The sequence below is a fragment of the Pygoscelis adeliae genome, unplaced genomic scaffold, assembly GCF_000699105.1.
Source record: "Pygoscelis adeliae isolate BGI_AS28 unplaced genomic scaffold, ASM69910v1 Scaffold191, whole genome shotgun sequence".
Classification (NCBI taxonomy): domain Eukaryota; kingdom Metazoa; phylum Chordata; class Aves; order Sphenisciformes; family Spheniscidae; genus Pygoscelis; species Pygoscelis adeliae.
The window spans coordinates 1,006,498-1,021,094 of record NW_008824114.1 but is presented as its reverse complement, the minus strand read 5'-3'; positions in this window follow the sequence as shown (position 1 = coordinate 1,021,094).

Sequence of the window (14,597 nt, the reverse complement as noted above, 5' to 3'; positions counted from 1 at the left end):
TTATTACTTGATTTTAAAACCTATTGAAACAAATTTCAGTGATCTCTGATCAAGGCTTTAAAAATCCTTACTAAACTTTTCCTGGGCCTATGGGATCAGGGAAGAGGATTCACCTTCCCATGAGTGTCAGCAGGCATCAGATGCATCATTTTGACCAGGGCATGCTAGTGTTGGTTAACGTGCTTTGGGCCCTTTTCAGGGAGAGATGCTGTAGCAGTATCTCACCATCATGTAAGGTTTATAACTGAAATCCTTTCTCTGCTGATAGTGGAGGAACATAAACCAAGTGAAGATTTACTTTCTCTTGTCAAAGTATTTTACTGATTTGCCAGTCATTATATTCTAGTATGAAGAAGTTAATGGCTTGAAGCAACAATAAGCGGTGCCAGGAGCAGTGCTGCCCCACGGGGTCCTCAAACTTCTGAGCAAATGGGCAAGTCTACAAGACTAGCACTAACTGTGACTCTCTTAAATCTTGCCTAGCTCCTTAAATGACCAATCTCCAAACAAGACTCCAGTATAGGAGGAGGTCTCAGTAGAGGAGAATGGGTTCAGAAGTTTGGAAAGGCTCCCGGGAAGGCAGAAAAAAGGGTTTCTGGAAAGATGGATTTCACCTGGGAGAGTTAAGAGTTTAAAACACTGTTCCAAATAAGCATATGCTTTAGTTTGTCTGAGCTGAGCCAACATTAGGGTGGCATGAAGCCTGTGAGGAATAAATAGAAATGATGCTGTGAGCACGCAATCAGCTACAAGCCATCAGCATTCCTCTGCTACTGCATCATAAGGGGAGCAGAGCATCTGGGCAGTGTCATTCTTGAAAAGGCCTAGCATCTGCCAGATGGGGCAAAACCCATCGCTTCATGAGTCCTTTTAAACCAGGGTTGAGTCCCTCACTGTGCTCTGAATCAAATATGAAGCAACAACAGTCTCTAGTTCCACAGTGTCAGAGAGTGTGGTTCCTCCTTCTTCACCCTTGAAAATGTGTGTATATATGTATATATATGTATATAAATATACAAGCCTCATTTGAGAAGTAATCCCCTTCATAGATACTGAATGTGAAGGGCAGACTTTTTCTATCGTCACAGAAACTAGTGGAATTAGACCACAAATAAATTTGGTCTGAGATCTTAGGAGATTGGATCACATCTTGGCAGTTGTTGCAGTTACCACCCTTCCATGATGCCTTGCGAGTTAGAATAAATATTCACTGAACTGATACTTCTGGGACTTTTTTCTGCTCAGTCATACACAGAGGCTCTTCACTGGTATCACTAAGTTTACTTTAGGAATAATCACAGACTCTCTCAGTTTCTAGAAACAGGTATGAAATCCAAGCCGTGTGCAAGGAACTTGCTGCTTAGCAGCTTCATCTACTGTCATGATCTGTTTAACTGATACTCCTCAGTAAATCACAGCTTGTGGAGAACAATAGAGGTACAGACTCACGGCCAAACTGAGGAGCTAATTTAGGTAGTGGAAGAGTTAAATACTGGTGAGACAGCAACAGTCAATGGAAATAAGCATAACTCATAAAAACTTAGGGTGTGTGGCAATTGGTAAGATGCTGTCAGATGAGGCAACCAGAGCCTACGCTGCCCAGGCTCTGAACTGCTCATGTTTCAGCACAGGGCCTTCCCCACTCCTTTTTCCCAAGCCAGGCAAAACTTTGACAGGCCTAGGTTTAGTTGTTTGCTAATATTTTTAGGTCTGGAAGCCTTGCAAGCTGCTTCCCATCACTTGAGGTGACTTTCCCATAACGGCACCTACTTTCCCACATGTCTGGTGGGACCTCATCTTTTCTGTTTCCTTCTCCCTCTTTCTTCTTTTCTCTTCTGGTGATGCTGAACTAGTCAGGAATAAATAATCCCAGGAATAAAGCCATCGGGGGGAGGAGGGTGCAATGTTCCTTTGCAGTGATTAATGGGCAGTGTACTTGGAGCTAATAAGTGAGATGAGTCTTTAAAATAACATTCATCAAAGGCAAGAGCTAGTTGGTTGCTAATTTATGAGGGAGAGTCACTGGCCTCCTGCTGTAGGCTGATAATCCGGAACTGACTCACTGACTAAAATTGTTTAAACCATCGTATTCCTGAAGTATTACATTTCAGATCAAGGCTTAAAGGGCCAGGAGCATAACTGGCTGACACCCTTACTCATGTGTTCACCATCCATCTTGAGGGCATATTGCAGCAGCAGGAGCAACCTCAAAAAGCTCTAGCCATCAAAGGTGCCTCTCTGGTTGCTCCTAATAACCCCGGTTTCCTCTGTTTTCCCATGAAAGCCACATGCTTTGGAAAGAGGCAGCATACTTAGGAAGCTGGTAATTTGGATAGGACACAGAAAAGAGATTCTTCCCACCAGTGTCTTCTGAGGGGCTTGATCAGGCAAGCTCTTACAAGGCATGCCAGATACACAGAGGCAGAATTGGAGTGATCCTTGCAGCTACACTTGTACCGAAACTGCGCGATTAAATCACTTCCCCAGCAAGGGGGAAGCCTTCCTCCTCGGTGGGAAAATCTCCTCCTGAGCTAGAGGGGACTTCAGCCTGTGTACCTCCCCTCTTTGGAGAATGCTCTTGCCTTCAGCAGATGCCCACATGGAAAGACTGTGTTTGAAACGCAGGCCTTCCTCTGGAAAGCTGTTTTACTTCATATCTATGTGGAAATGAAAAGTCATCTAAAAAAAGAATTAGTTATTCTACAGTCTAATAGAGAACTAATCGACTCATTTTTCACCATGATCACTGAAGTAGGAAGAGGTGCATCAGCTGCAAGCTGGTGGGGCTAAGCAGACATTCATGGCCCCATGAGCATCCCCACTGGAGGCAGTGCATCGCTGCTGCTCCTTGGGGGACATGGGGAGCAGTAAGAAATACAGGACCTTGCACAGGAAGGTGCATGGTACTACATTGCTGGGACCCTGGCAAGGACAAAAACTTGTTCAAAAACTTGCTTGCTTTTCTAAACCCAGCTCCAGAGTCCCTGTTCTTGTTGTACCAGTTTTGTGGCTGAGCACCTATCCAGGAAGAGAGAGACCTGGCAAGTTCAGCAGTGATAAGCATCCCTGTTTGATAAAATGACCCTGAACTCTGCCACGCATCCGGCTCTCAGTCTTCCATGTCTTTGGGCACAACGAACTGCAGGAAAGACAGACGGATGGAAAGAATGGGGTTTCCAGGCAGGGCTGGCACAGCCCCATGGTGGTGCACTGGCTGTGTGTCCCTGCTGTGCCACTGGCCGCCCCCCCGCCATCGCAGCACTGCTGGCAGCCGGGGGGGCTGGCAGCAGGGCTGGGCTGGCAACCCAGGTGAGTGCTGCTGCTCAAACGTGAACAAATCATATTACAGCAGTCAATGAACAATCAGAAAAGCCTTGTTTCTTGGAGTCTTACTCAGTTTTCTGCAAATTGCTTAACAAAAACTAAAGCATTCGAAAATGACGCCAAAACTACTATGAATTATATGTTTGGGTTTCTTGATAGCCTGGGAACGGAAGCCTGCTGCAACCCAGTTCTGATCTTAGAGGTCTTTTCCAACCTTTATGATTCTATTTTAACTTTCACCTCTTCATGGGGGAAAAAGCATTTCATGTCTTAAATACTTCTCCTCGCCCTAGTTGTGGCTCTAGTCGTGTATAAGTCCTAAATAGTGGAGAAGTCTCATTGACTGATTGCTGAAGGCTGAGCACAATTAGTCAATGAACACGATTTTTATGGTAGAGGGGGTTTTTCGGTGGTAAAGTCATACCTCAGGCTACAAGAAAACTCTTAATAGACACATTTCTTGGAAAGCTAAACACATACCCAAAGACCAGGAAAAATGCAGTAGAGAAACAAAATCCCCTCCAAAGTAAAATGAGAGAGAAACAGAAAAGGAAAATTAAGCGTCTTGGTTGTACAGTGAGATAATTTTTCCCCTCTCTCAAGTCTCAGTAAATATCTGAGGCATTAGTAACAGGAAAGTGTGTCCCCTAAACTGCTGTGCATGCTCTGCTTTGTCTTTTGGCTATATTTGAGGAGTGCAGCATCCCGTGTGTGCAACAAAACCAATCTTCTGTACAAAGTTTTTCATAGTAATTGCACTTCACTGACTGAGCTTGTCCAGAACTTCAGAAATATCCTTTCTGACACCTCCACAGGCTGAGATGTAGTTTTTGTCAATCCAGGCTTCTGCCAGCTGCGATATGAATTTCCAGTACATGTAGCATTAAAAAAGGATGTCCAACGATTGCTAAGGAGAGCGCTTGTTCTGTTCCAGTGTCAAGTATTGTTGGCATGTTTGCTGCGGCTCAGCCCTGTGACAGCTGGGAACCAGCTCCTGTGTGTCAAACGTGTCACTCGGCAAAAATAAAAACGGCGGAGAAAGCCCTGCCTTCTGGGAAACCAGAGATACCGTCTCCGCATGTCAGAGCGTGACTGTGTCAGGGAATGACATTATCGTTTCACCTTGGCGTGACGCGTGGGGTTCGTAGCGGTGTGCTCCCAGGGACATGGGAAACCCTTGCCGAAGGCAGAGCTGTGTGGTGCCCGTGGTGCGTGGTGGCAGGGCAGTGCTGTACCTGCAGCCGGTCCCACGGCAAAGACCAGCCACGGGCGAGGGGTGGAGCACGCTCTCGCTGCGAAGTGGCGTGGTGTCATCTTCAGGCTGAAGAACAGGGGCACCAAATGCAGAAACTTTGAAGGCATGTTGCTGCCAGACAGAAGAGGAGGGGAAGGCAGACTTTCCTTGTTGTTCTAATGCCTGGGCAACCGTGGGGTTTGTTAAAAAGGATATGTGGAATAAACCAGAAGAGAAGATGTGAGCAAAGTGTGATGTAGGTCTCTGTGCTGGCTACCCAAAAAAGGACTCCTGGCACTTGGGAAGCTGAGGAGAGGGATGGTTCAGAGACAGGACCTTTGAGCTCTTACTCCCATGTTAATACTGATTCTCCCTCTTTGCCCTCAGCAAATCACTTAATTTCTCCACTCTCTCCTTTCTGTAAAATGAGGTTAATGATAGCAATTTCTCTGCTTCACAGGAGGGCTGGGTATGAATTAACATTTGCCAAATAATGAAACATAAAAGACATGATATTAATATGGAATAAAATTGCTGCAGAGGAAATGCAGTTTTAAAATTGTTGGGATCTCAGGAGTGAAATAGCTGGACATGATGGGTCTAGACTGAGGAATACGAATTAATGCCAAAAAGATTTGGGAGTTCATGTGATGTGGACTGGAATGCCTATGGCTGGTACAGTGAGACTGTGGGGTTTAAGGAGCAGGGCACTGGTTTTCCTCAGAGTACAGAAAAGTGTTAATTCTTTCCCTGGAAATGGAAAGGAGACCCCAAGTTAATGGCAAGGATCCTAGTGATTTTTTTTTTGTCTTCCTTTTTGCATTGGCAAGTTAACATTGAACATCCGGATTTTAAGATAAATGTTCATAGCAGCAGACAAAAGTGATCTCCCTTGCTTTCTACTCTCCAGCTAATGTGGAAAGCTTGGTCCAACATTTATCCCCATACCAGCACTGGAGTGAGGAATATAAATGAGGAATTCATATTGTTGGACTAGAATCTGTGTTCGTCAATAATTCCAAAGTAGTTCCTGAATTAGTCTATTACTAATAATCTATTTTCACCATAATTGGGAGGACAAGAAGTTCTGGCAGACAGCGCATGAGACATACAGGAGAAAATGATTAAAACAGAGCCAAAAATATCACCATACTAGAGTCATGAGTCAGATCCTGACCTTTCAAATAAGCACCACAGAGAGACTGAGCTCATGTGGATGGGATCCCAGTGATCCAGGTGAGTGTAACAGGACAGCTCAGCATGGCTGGCTTTTAATAGAGGGGGGAAACTGGGGATGTCCCACGGGGACACCAGCATCTAAAGGGCACGAGGAGCTGAGGGCAGCAGCACTGCCCTTCAGATGGGTCTGTCTCCTGTGGTCTTCCCAAAGGAAAGGATTGCCCCATGCTGTTGAGCTTCACAGTTTTACATGGTGGTACTCCTGATGAGCTCCTTGCAAAGAACGTGCATCCCCTGGTTAATGCAATCATAAACAGTAATAAATTCCAGCTTCCTCTTGATTAGCATTTTAAAAGCCCTTTAAGTCACATTTTCCCAAGTCACATTTCCCAAGTCACATTTTCTCAGGAAAGAGGACTATTATGAACTCACTTCTTATGAAAGCCACAATTATTTGTGAAATGATATGACTGCAAGAGACAATTTCAAAGCAAAAGTGCTTGTTGTGAGGCTCGTTATAAAAACTCAAAAGCTGGTTCTGCAGCGACAGGGCTGCAGGTGGACTGTCCTGCACGGCTGGCTCCGTGTCATGGGTTTTAAAACACCAAGCTGCTTCTGCACCCCGGGGATGAGCTGGGGAAGGTGCTGGCCACCCCGGCCTGCTCGGATGCTGCTTGGGAGCCGCTGGTGCCCCATGCTGCCCCGTCACCCCTGTACATCGGGAGTCACTGGTGTGCCGTGCTGCCCCTGACAGCCCCTCTACATGGAGCAACACAAGCAGCCCGAGAGGCTTGGCTGCCCCAGAGGCAGAGGGGCCTGGCTATCGGTCTGTTCACACCTCAGGAGAGTACTGGCAGCAGGCGAAGCCTGGGGATGCTGAGAGCAGGATCTGGCCGAGCACCTGGGGAGCCTGCTGCGGGGAATCACTAGGAGACAGGAACCCTGATATGCGGCTGATTTGTGACTTAGGAGCGCTCATCCCCAGCTCTGCAGGGCGAGACTCGTCTGGGTGGCAGGACGGGTCTGTCCCTCACTGGCTGCTCGGCGTGTCCCTCCCCAGCGCTGCGGCGGTGACACGGTCATGGCCAGGTGGGCTGTCCCTGTGTCCGGGAACAAGCAGCAGAAACATGCCAAGGCAAGAGACATGCTTGATAAAAACAAAATACTATCAATGTCAGTGTGGGTTTCATCCTAATTTTGGCCCAGGATCCAGACTTTCACTGAAGTCGGAACATGTTAGACTGGTTTATGGCTTAGGCAGTAGGAAGCGCAGAATCACCTGCTCCTCAGCAGGCAAAGATGTAATCTAAGCTTAACCCTCAGCCTGCATTTGTCTCAAACTTGTACCTCTTTACCCCTGGTTTTGCTCCGTGCCTGTTATCGCCACCCGAGTGCACCATAGGAGACAGGAGGGGGCTCTACTGTGCTTTCCCTGCCAGCACATGTAGGAAGCACGTTCCACAGCTCAGAGCGATGCAGTGGGCTCTGCTCCTGGGACTGCAATAGACTGGGAACGAGATCCCAGGCTTGTTAATCACCTGAGCTGCTGACCTTATCCCTTACGCTATAGGAAAACACTTGTTTTCACTCCATCATAAATATAACGCACACAGCCTCCCTCATCCAGTCACTGTGAGATCCTCCGCAGAGGCAGAGAAGCAAAGCCCCACCTTTGCCCTGAGCGGAGATCTGTGGGATCCTTCTTCATACACTGTTCTGCGGCCTCTTTCAGGGGAGCTGCTGCAGCGGGACTCCCCGGGGCGCATGGGAGAGCACCCAGGCCCCGTGGAGGAGATGTCTCCCTTGGGGCTCCCTGCCCGCGGCGGCTCTGCCAGCCTCCGGGCAGCCCTGGGTCACGAAGGGGGCAAGAGTTTTGTGCCTCGTACCCAGGGCCCGAAGCTGTGAACCCTGCAGAGGTTTGTCTGTCACCTTGTCTTCCTGCTTCCCAGGGAGCTGGGCAGAAAGCTGCCTGGTCTATGCACGCGACGCCTGCAAAACCATACAGATGGCTGCCAGCAGGAAAGAAATATTTATCTGCACTCATTCTCTGTTAATAAAAATAAGTCTTTTTTAAGGTCACGGGCAGAGGAGTTGTCATGTCACATCCTGCTCTTTATGCCTCCACAGCAATTCTTAACTTTCCAAACACGCAGAGCGGAGCAGCAGTGGTCTCTCTGCAATAAATTAACTCTGCTCACCATCCCAGCTTTGTAACAGCAGCACCCGGCAGGCCCCGTTCCAGGAGCGGGAGCGTGCAGAACAGCAGTGTGTGACAAAATGACATGGTGGTATCCAGGTGATCCTCTCTGCCTTGTTTCCCCTAAGACAGCAGGAGCCGCTGCCTGTGCACCTCAGCAGAGCCTGCGGGGTCTGATCAAAAGCTGGTAGATGGAAAGAATAATTAGAAAATTGTCTCAGTATTTGGCTCCCAAGTCGAGTCACTCACCTTCCCTTGGGTCTGTGGGTGTTTGACCGTGGATGTTTCATGGGATTATGGGCACAATTTTCTCCCTCCCAAGAACAAATTACTCAGCCAGATAAAACAAGCAAAAGATACTGGTTGTGCTGATTCATAAGGAAACAATTTTCCTTCTATTTTAGCACCATACCAGCAGGAAACTGCAGGGCAATTTGCCAGAGGGGCATAGAAAATAGGAATAGGTACAGATTATCCAACACTTCCTGGGCGTCTGATAATTCCTTCACAGTCTTAAAATCTGTGAGTAGGTTTATGCTGCACAATATGGTGTTGAATAAAGCGATTCATCTTTAGTAAGCTTCAATACCAGGAGGAGCTCAGTGGAGTCTAATTTACATCACTGGAAAACAGTACCTGAAGGGAAGCAAATCCTGACGGTCCTCCCTGCTGCGTTGGCTACTCCGGGGTTTGTGCACGGGCTGTTGGGTATTTAATAAGCATTCCCTGCAGGGACGATTTCTGCCCCTGCCTCCCACACCTGCTGGCAAACGGGGCAGATTTCCCAGGGGAATCACACCTCCAAGCGGCTCTTTTGGCACCCGAGCCCTGGAGTTTTATGGAAGGGCTGAGGCTGCATCCTGGCTCTGCGGGCGGCGGAGCCTGGTGTGTGCGCGGTCGGGAGAAACACCATGAGACTGAGTCCTCCTCAGCTGCAGAGAGCTGGGGCCGGTGGGCTGTGGGGAGGCAGAGCGAGTTCTGGTTGTCCTTGACGTGCGTTTCTGGATTCCACCAGTTCAGTATCCACACCTTGCGAGTGGCTCTGCTTTTCACAGTGATGCAGCCAAAGTTTCAGTCCCCACATCTTGAAGCACTTAAGAGTTTCAGTAGGAGTTTAGAATTCACTTTGCAACTAAAAGCCTTATTTGCTACCCATAGAAGTATAATTGTCTATTCTTGTCTGCTTTTCAAAGTCATGAAGTGGTTTCTCCCTCCTGTGAATCTTTCCATAATACCTCTCTCCTCTGTTGTTGGTAAGGCAGTTTCACAAGTCTCGCTTCTCTGAGCATAGTTGTAGTACTGTGAGAATTCAATGGCATTAGGTTATCCTGCGGCAGCTGAAACTGCCCTTTTTGCCTCTGCTAGCCTCAGTAATTAGCCAAATAAATGATCTGCAATGCCCAGAAAGATGCTATTTTGTGGTGCTTGGAAATGCCGATTCAGAATTCATGGAAGTTCAGCCCTTCACATACGACCCCTGGCTCCCCGTGGTGGGGAGGAAGCATCCTGGCTTCTGGGACCTGCTCTTTGTGTCTGGAGCCTCAGGCTTTAAACAGCAGCCACTCAGATAAGCCTGTTTGGTTCAGGAGAAAAAGACAAAAGATTCTCTAAACAGAGTGAACGATTTTGCTTTCTCTGAGAGTTAAGTAGACTCTAAACTGCTTCTCCACTTAACAGCTCCGAGATATATTTTTCCCCTTTATCTGTACTCATCATTCTTTCTCTGAGGTGCTGCGTGGCCGGGAGCGCGGTGATGCACTGAGTTAGATCATCCGTTTCCTGTTTTGTCCCGCGTCAGGACCAGACTATTTTGAGCGGAGGATAGCAGAACATCCATCGTGGTTTGGTCAGATGACGGGAGATAACACAGGGCAGGGCAGCAGAGAACTATTGGAAGGGAGAGGAATTATTTAGACATCACCAAAAGAGCAAAATGAAAGACATCTGCTGTCTGAGTAATCCAGCATTAAAGATGTTGATCCGTGTTAAAAAAAAAACCAATAAAATTCTATGTTGGTATTTCTTTTCTTGTTTCTGCGATGATCTCACTTCAGTAGTGAAATAGCTTGCAAATAGAGGTACAAATTTAACGATTTGTTGCAATCCATTGCCTACAGCCCTAAAAGACAAATTCTCAGAAAATATCCTGCTTTCTAGACCCTTTAAAGGAAATTATATACGGTCTGCAGTCTCAAAAGGCATTTGGTGAATACACAGATTATCTCATCTGCAGTTACCTTCACTTTTGACTTTTGAGGTCATGGTCATCAATGCCTGTGTGCAGTTTTTAATGCTAAGAGAGCATTAAAAGCAAAGCATGTGCTCAGATATGGAAAAATAAAAACGTGGGGACTGGGTTTTGCTAAAGGGCATGAAGCAAACGAGGCTGAGCTTGAAGGAAAGGACCAAAGGAGCAGCACACCCCATCACCAGCGAGGGTTCCTCCTCCCTTCCTGCGTCCCATCTGTTCAGGAGGTCAGCATCACTAACAATGCCCATTCAGTCATCCTTGCAAACTTCTCATACATTTTTATAATTTTTTCAAGAAAGCTTGTTTCTGTCATTCCTGGTTTGGGAAGAAATGGACAGTCCTTCTATACAGCTCAAGGCAGAAGAGTGTAAGAACAGGGATGGTGTTTTTCTGGCATCTTAATGAAACAAATCCTCAGGCTATCTGGGGACATTCCCAGGAAATCTCTTTTCTACCAAAGCTGCCTAAGCATCTGGGAAGATTTTACTTGCAGCAACTCCAAAAGCACTTTCACAGCCTGTGAAGAGCTGCCCTGTGTCTTCTGGCTCCCTTTTATGTTCCATACTTGCCAGAGAGTTCAGACTGGTATTAATTGCTGAGCCCTGTAGAAAAGGGAGCGTTTTGATGCAGGCTGTAAAAGGAGACCTCACATATTTCAAAGCGCTTGAGAAACAGGCAAACAAACGCAGATAACAGCATCAAAGCCAACTTTATATTCTTCTGGTATAATGTACAGCATTTGGTAGAGGAAGCAGATTTCAAAAGACAGTCATGTTTCTGGAGAGAAACACAAAACCATTTGGTCAACATTTCTGAGCTCCAAGAGCCACGCTGTTCACACCCCCCGAGCTCGGTCGATAATCATGAGCAGCTCCAGCAGCACGATGGGCAAGACAGAGTGCAGGGAGGGACCACACCTGGGTCAGGCAGCGTGAGCTGGCTCAGCCCAGCCTCTGCACCGTGTACGGGCGGGGATTGGCAAATGCTTGCCAAGGACTGGGGTTGACGTTTTCTTGAAATGATTTTAAAGGTCTTTGAAGTACTATTACACTTAACAGCTTTTCATTTTAATGCATTGACTTCTAGAAAGGAGGCATGAGCTAACAATGGAGAAAAAACATTGTTTAATCTAGATTTGAAGTTTTGAATATTCGTTGTTTATTTCCAGACCATCCCAGCGTCTCCAGGATGGCATGTAGTGAGAGCTACAGAGTGATTCAAAACTTTTATTAGAAAGCTAGCTACTTTTGAGTAAAAATGCCTATGTAAGAAATTTGAATGTCATCCAGCAGAAAGACTCCGTCATGCCCTGGCAGCTCATCTCCAGAAAGCAACTGCGTATTGATAAAGCGCTCATTAAATAAACATTATCCAGTCCTGGTGGAGAAGAAACAGAAGTCCTGATGGAGAAATAGTACTGGACTGCGTAAATGAAGACTATCATAAAACAGACACATAAGCAGCAAGGATTCATGTTGCGCAAGAAATCTTTACTCTGGCATTTATCGATTGCCTCACCTTTGGCTTTGCAGCCTTAGCAAGTGCTCTACCAAGGCAGTTTCCTTTGGCTGTAATTGCAGATGAGTCTGAAATAATTCTGAGCTTGGGGAGGATGCTGTGCTCTGAAGCTGCGGTACTTTGCCGCCTTGCCGCAGGAAGCTGCCGGCTGCCGCTACCCCAGCTCCTGACAAACAGCCACCGCTGGAGCACGGCTGGTTCTGCGGAGCAGAAGCCACCAGAAGATCTGTGGCATGGTTTGAGTTACAGGATGCTATTTTTTGCTGTTCCTATTTCTCCACGTATACACACAACCCTTTCTTGCTTTCTTTTTGAAATCTTCCTTTCAATTTCATTGTCAGCATTTATGTTCCCAACCATATGTTAAGGAGAGAAGAGAGAAAATTGCTTGCTGAGCAGCCTGGCAGAAGAATCTCACTGCTTAAGGTCTTCATCCTCCTCACTGCGGCAATGAAGGTATTCAGGTGGCTTTGTAAGTCGCTTCCATTGCTTCATTGCAGTCCTGATTGACTGGAGCAGAAAACACTGGCTGGCATGAATAGGAGACGTGGAGATACAGCCGCCTCAAAAACTACCCCCAGCTTTAGCAAATCTTTTCTGACAATGAGCTTCTTGCACATGGGGAAGCTGTCAATTTATTATCACTTGAACTGCAAGCAAAGCAGAGTGTCAGCCTGACTTTTTTCACAGCTCCCATGCAACTGTAACAGCCATTTCTGTACCTTCTCCTCTCCTGAGGTAAAGAAATATTGTTCCTGAATCAGAATGGGAGGGCTTAGACTGCACAAATTAGCAGATGGCATCAGCCCTGCGGTGTATGTCTGCTCTCATATGAGGTCTCCAAAGTTGACAACAGATGACTGTTTTCATCACAGAAGGATTTTAGGGTTCAGGTCCACAAATTAGTTTAGGCTGGTCTAAGCCAGCCATCCCTCCGTCCCAGCAAGCCACATCAGTGACCAGGGTCGCTGACCTGCACTATCTTTTTTCACTATTGATTAGCAAAAATGAACTGAATAGAAAGAGGAAAGTTGCTCCCTAGGCCCAGCACTTGGCAATAAATTTTCTATATGAAAAGGAAATGCCTGTCTCTTCAGTTTTAAGTGTTCATATTCTTAAGCTAACAAAGAGAGGTTCCTGGTGTTCCTCCTTTGCAGCCATTCATTTGCCTCTGGAAAAGGTTTGGCTTCTGTGCTTGCCAAGCTAATCAGTGAAACAGAAAACACAGAACATTAACGTGCATTTAAATCCCAGGCACTGTATAGTCACAAAAAAAAAAGAAAAAAATATTTGAAAGATACATCCACCTGATCCCCACAGCCACTCGATGGTAAGTGCCTTAGTCTAAGGAGAGAAAAGCAGAGGGGACTTTTCCAACTCGAAGTTTCCTGACTGAGATACCAGCTAGGACAGGAAAAAAACTGGAAGAAAAATGGATAGGACCTGAGTTCCAGATTGGATAAGCCCCAAATACACAAATTAATTCATCACCCAGTGTAATTAAGCATCGCTGACAAGAGCAGTGTGTTGCCAGGGAGGCTCATGAACAGACAATTCAGGCAGGCTTTCCAGAGGTCCCGTCGCAGGCCGTGGCGCCAAGGAGGACAGCATTAAGTCGACCAAAGGCTTTGAAATCCTGCTCCGCATTTCCTCCTGGGAAAAGCCTTCATCAGCAGTGATTCACTCGGCGTCTGCGGTTTTGCCCACCGGGAGACTCCTGCAATGTGCGGGTCTCCTCTTTGACATCAAATGCTTTGCAGCCTCATGTTACGCGTTTCAGGGTTGCAGGCACGTGCTGGGTGCAGTGCGGCGTGCATTGGGGAGGGAGCGGGCAGTCCCCTGTGAGCACCCTCTCGCCAAACTCTGCTCCTTTCACCTGTATCCCAGGCGGTGTCTTGGAGAAGCTGGGATGTGCCGTAAGCAGCAGCAGACCTGTTGGACGGCTAGTGCCTCCTCTCCCTAGCAAAACGTTACAAAAGCAAGACAGGGCTTTGTAATTTTTGCTCTCACATCCAGATAAGAAGGAACCCCGCAGGACTGTGATTTAGATCAGTCCCTTGAGCAAGAAAGTCGAACAGAAGCAGGAAATCAGCATTCCTGATACCCCTCCTTGTACCAGAGGTACCTCAGCTTCAGAGAGGGCTAACAGCCTCTCATCTGTTCTGACAGGTACCGAACAGCTGAAAAAAGCTCCCCTAAATCCGGAGGGAAACCTGAGAGTTTAAAAAATATTTTGAAGCTTCGTTTGGACCCAGTGGCAAGGAGAACATTTTCCACCTTGGCCAGGGAGGGGGATCAACCCCTTCAGAAATGCCACAACCTGAATCGTAATAGCTGGGATGCAGTGTGCTGCTCCTGCCGCACGCCAGCCGTCGTGGCTGAGATGTGACCCCCACTGCCGGTGTGACAGCTTGGGAAAGCTTTACTAGCTGTGCTCGCTAATAGGAGGTATTTTTACTCTTTTTTGTGAGAACCTAATCTTCTGGTGTAATAAAGTTGCGTGTTTTTTCCTTAAGCCGAATTAAGCAGGAATTTAGCAGAAGCTGGCAAATGCTTGGTATTTCCCTGGAGGTAACAAACCCAAAGGGAGTGTGTGCAGGTAAATATCCAGGGTGTCCGGCCGGGTGGGAGTGCCTGGAGCTGGGTTCACTCCCCACGGATGCACACCCATCACGTCCGGATCTTTCTGCGGGAGGAGGCTCCAGTGAACGAAGGCAGAGTGAGGCTGATGGTTAGGGACCAGAGATGGCAGCTGTTTCAAGCCTTGGCAGTTTGAGACGAAAAGACCGTGAACTGACAAGAGGCAGTACACCGTAATGTATTTCCCTTCCGCTTTTGCTGACTCCTGCGCTTGTTCCCCAGTCCCAGTTCCAGAATATTTAAGTTTAAAATCC